This window comes from Canis lupus, chromosome 14, assembly GCF_003254725.2.
Source record: "Canis lupus dingo isolate Sandy chromosome 14, ASM325472v2, whole genome shotgun sequence".
NCBI lineage: Eukaryota > Metazoa > Chordata > Mammalia > Carnivora > Canidae > Canis > Canis lupus.
The window spans coordinates 55,485,032-55,489,719 of NC_064256.1; the positions used below are offsets into that span (position 1 = coordinate 55,485,032).

Here is a 4,688-nt window from a genome sequence, read left to right on the forward strand (position 1 = left end):
AAATTCTCAATTTGCCTGTTGTAGGGAATTGCTGTCCTTCATCAGTCTTTAAACCTCAGACCCTAGGCCACTAAACTCCCTGAAGTCTAGAAAGACCCAGAAAGCATATATAAGATTGGCTATCTGAAGGAGATCTTGTCTTAATTTCCAGGTGTCTTCACCAGGTGCCTTTACTGCTACCCTGATTTTGAACAAATACATCAGCTCAGCTTATGGCTTTGTCTTCTCCTGAATTCTAACCCCAGCCTGCTTCCTGGCCTCTGACCACTGGTCTCATATGTCAGAGCATCTGTTATGTTGCCACTCAGGTTTCTGTGATTCCTTCATTCTGATCATTCCTGTAAACTTCATTCATAGTCTTTCCTTAAGCTTTGCACAGTGGCAGTGTCATAGCCAGTGAGGTTTATCCGAGGCGATTATTGCTAATTGAAAACTTTTCCCATAGTCTTTCCTTAACTAGCCCAATCTAGGCTTTCAACCCTGCTGTTCCAATCTACTGTCATTCCCAGCTTCATCTTTTTTTTTTTTTAAGATTTTATTTATTTATTCATGAGAGACACAGAGAGAGAGAGAGATACAGGCAGAGGGAGAAGCAGAGACACAGGCAGGCTCCATGCAGGGAGCCCAACGTGGGACTCGATCCCGGGTCTCCAGGACCACCCTCAGGCTGAAGGCGGTGCTAAACCGCTGAGCCACTCGGGCTGCCGAATCATTCCCAGCTTCAACATGGTAACTTGCACCCCTCCCAAAAAAATACCAGCAGTAAAACTGCTGCCCCAGAGCTCTCAAAATTTCTACTGAGAATTTTATAGTTCAGCAGTACTTTTCTAATACTTGTCATCAACCAATATTGTTAGAAAACTAAATTATAGGGGCATCTGGGGGGCTCAGTTAGTTAAGTAGCCACCTCTTGATTTAGGTTCAGGACATGATCTCAGGGTCAAGAGATCAAACCCTGAGTTGTGTTCCATGCTCAGTTCAGAGTCTGCTTGAGATTCTCTCCCTCTTCCTCTGCCCCTAGCGCCACCCATGCAGGTACTCACTCTCTAAGATGAATAAATAAATCTTTAAAACAAATGCCTTAAAAGTTGTTTTTAAAAAAAGAAAACTAAATTATGTAAATTACTGGAAGAATTCCAACTCACAAGCACCGTAACACGATCCTTGATAAAATCCTATGAATCAGTGAGTCTCAGAGGATGATACACTGTGATCTACTAGTGGGTGAGCAACGAGGATTCTCTTCATGGGCCTAAAGAGGACAAAAATCCTTCCCATAGTCTAATGTGCACCTCCACAGATTTTCATTTATATACATGACCAATGACCAGTTTTCAAAAACCAACATCTTAACCAGTTTCCCCAGAAAGCAGAGAGAAGCTAAAGTGTATGTGCAACTACTTTGTTACAGAGTGCAATCCAGCAAAGCAGGGGACTTCTAGCAAGAAAATTAGTGAAACCAACTTCAGTTCCTGTGTCTATAGCTCATAGCACAAGAAGGCCATAATTTACATTCACCTCATCTTCTGCCCCCTTCACTACCCATTTTAGATTCCCTCATTCTTGGCCAGCACTTTGGGTGGTCTGGTATTCTTGCCTAATGAGTGGCCCCAGAGCTAACTACAGGGTATTACCTCCTCATTTCCCAGTCACACTTACACGGGCACTAACCAGATCCCATAGTATCTTCTTCCTAACCATCAACAAGGAGGCCCTAGGGCAGAAAGGGAGTAGTGCCTGAGCAGTCATGGACAGGTACTTTTGAGTTGAATTCTCTTGAAAATCAGTTGAAATCCTTTCCAAGAGGGTCACTGTAGTGGCTACTGGGGTCGAATAAGAGACCAAAGTCTTTTGGAGAAGAGTGACATCAGAAGGATCGAAGATGGTGTGATGAGAACAAAGGCAAAAGAAATGTAGATAGTATTACGTTTTCTTACAACTTGCAGCCCACTGACTCGTTACCTGAAATAGGTAGAGTATGACATTTCTCAAGGAGCTCACAAGGGCCTTAATGTTAATACTTTGCTAGAGGCAAAAAGCAACCTTAGCTTGACAATAGCCAGATCTCCAGGATCCTATAAATCTTTAACATATGAAAAATCCCTTTAGAGGCTTCCTTTATCTCTACCTCCCAACTTAAAACTATGTAATCAGGGGTGCCTGGGTGGCTCAGTGGGTTGAGGTTGAGCATCTGCCTTTGGCTTAGGTCATGATCCCAGGGTCCTGGGATGGAGCCAGCATCCGGCTCCCTTCTCAGCAGAGTCTGCTTCTCCCTCCCCCTGCTCTTGGGTTCCCTCTCTCTGTCTCCCTCTGAAATAGATAAATAAAATCTATTTTTTTTTTTTAATGACCGTCACACACACACAGAGAGAGAGAGAGGCAGAGACACAGGCAGAGGGAGAAGCAGGCTCCATGCACCGGGAGGCCGATGTGGGACTTGATCCCGGGTCTCCAGGATCGCGCCCTGGGCCAAAGGCAGGAGCCAAACCACTGTGCCACCTAGGGATCCCCTAAAATCTATTTTTTTTAAAAAGTATATAATAAAAAAAAAAATTAAAAATTAAAAAAAAAAAGTATATAATCAATAGCTCCTCACAATCACAATGCAGCTCTTTCTGCCCACAGGTTCTGTCCCTGTGCTTTAATAAAAACACCTTTTTGCACCAAAAGTATCTCCAAAATTCCTTCTTGATTCTTCTTTCTGGTACTTCTAGCAAGTGAATTAGTGTTAAATTTTTAAATTTTTCATGTTTAATCTAAAGGCAGCATATTCACTGAGTTTTTTTCCCCTTGGGAAGTGGAAATGAGTGGGGTAGGTCCACAGGGCCTCTTGCCTTATCTAAGTAGCTGGGGGAAGGGTGTCAAAAATACTGCATAGTATTACCTTAGATGACCTCTAAGCTGCTTATTTCACTTGTTAACAATCAATTTATTTTTATCTTGACTCTTTCTTTTAAAGGATTTGAAATGGCTTATGACAAAAAGCAAACCAATATGACAGACAAATAAAATGACCTAAGCAAATTAGAAAAATACAAATATGCTAATTGTATGTTTAGCATAATTACAATGACAGAACTACAAATTTGGCTCAGAGTTGTACAGTTCACAAAGCATGGTAAGTTATATGGCTCTTGTTATCAGAAAGGGGAAAGCATGCTTTAGGAGGAGCAAAGTTTTTTCTGGCACTGAAATCTAAAAGAAGTTTCTGATGTGGAGTTTGTAGGGGGAAATTGAGTGATGTAATGGATAACGTCCGAAACAACATTTTTACAGCAAATGCAGAAATTGATTTCATTTTATAATGAGGTAGGGGAAATTATTTTAAAAACTGGCACTATAATTCCTTTCAGGGGAAAAAAAAAAACTTTTGCCGAGAATAACACTTGGAGTAGAAGCGAACCCTTCTAAGGGTCTGGTGTGGGCTGTGAAGACTTGAGTGGAACAGGAAAACAGCTCTGCCAAAGACAGGAAAAGGAATTCAGAGGCATATGGAGCATTTTGGAAATGAGTGAGTGAAGAGCTAAGGTGGGAAGGGAGATGAGGGACAGCAAAAGCCACTGAGAAAGTGGAAGGCTCTGTGAACAAGTGATCCCTCATCACCTACCACCACCCCTAGACCTCAGTAAAGTCGGCTACACTCATAATTGCTTTGGATATTTCAATCCATCTATTGAAAGAAATAAAGGGCTAAGTTACAATCAAAATGGCAGTGGGGCAAGATGGTGACAGAACTGAGGAATCTAGAAGCCAAGAAAAAGAGGAAATCAGGAGATTGTAAGCCATCTGGTATTAATGAGAACTGGAGAACAAAAAACAATGCTGAGGGCAGGTCCACAGGCTCTTGATACCAGAAAAACAAGTGTTCACTTTGAAATTCCCTTATAAAAGCCAAAAGCTTAACAGGGCCAAAATGAGAGACCATCGCTCCTTGGAAGGCACGTGACATACTCATTGTGAAAGAGGCCGGTAACTGTTCCCCACCATCCATCCCCCCCTTCTTTTTAGTTATTGAACCTCCCCTTTATAGCTGGGTGTGTGGGGTCCCACCCAGAGTCATTTCCTAACAGACCATTCAGCTGGTTGTTGCTTATTAAGAAATAGCCAATGAGATGTAAGCAGAAAGGATACGGACACGGATACAATTTCCAGATCAGATCTTTATGGGAGGCTACTTGCCCATTTTCTCTAACTTCTCCCATTCCTGAAATCTAGAATATAGACATGGTGGCAGTGAGCCAGCTCTGACCATGTGAATGACGACAACACTCTGGTCTAAGAGACAGCCTAGCCGTGATAGAGAAGGAACCTAGATTTCCTGATAAGTCGAGCTACTACACTCCTTTCCCCAACTCATACTTTTACATGAGAAAAAAAAAAATATTCTATCATGTTTAAGTCACTCTTATAGCAGCCAAGTCCATATCCTTTACTTCCAATATATATTCATCTGTTGATATTACTCCACTCTTTGGGTGTAGCCCTTAAAATTATGTGGTATAAATATCTTCCAAATGTAGCCAAAAGTGTACCTCATTGATTATAACAATGATTTGATCACTGATATACTGCAAGCACTTCGCTGGAGTTTTTTTTTTTGCTATAATCAACTGTCATACTATCTATCAGATGGAATGTTTTGCCGAGTCGACCATGCTGCCCATTATAGAGCAGGGTTCAATGTGCTG

The 4,688-nt window shown here is 41.7% G+C and overlaps 1 pseudogene; it reads left to right on the forward strand.

Moving 5' to 3' along the window:
- The first annotated feature begins 367 nt into the window (after positions 1–367).
- Positions 368–449, forward strand: LOC112670915 (U4 spliceosomal RNA; annotated as a pseudogene).
- Positions 450–4,688: the final 4,239 nt, after the last annotated feature.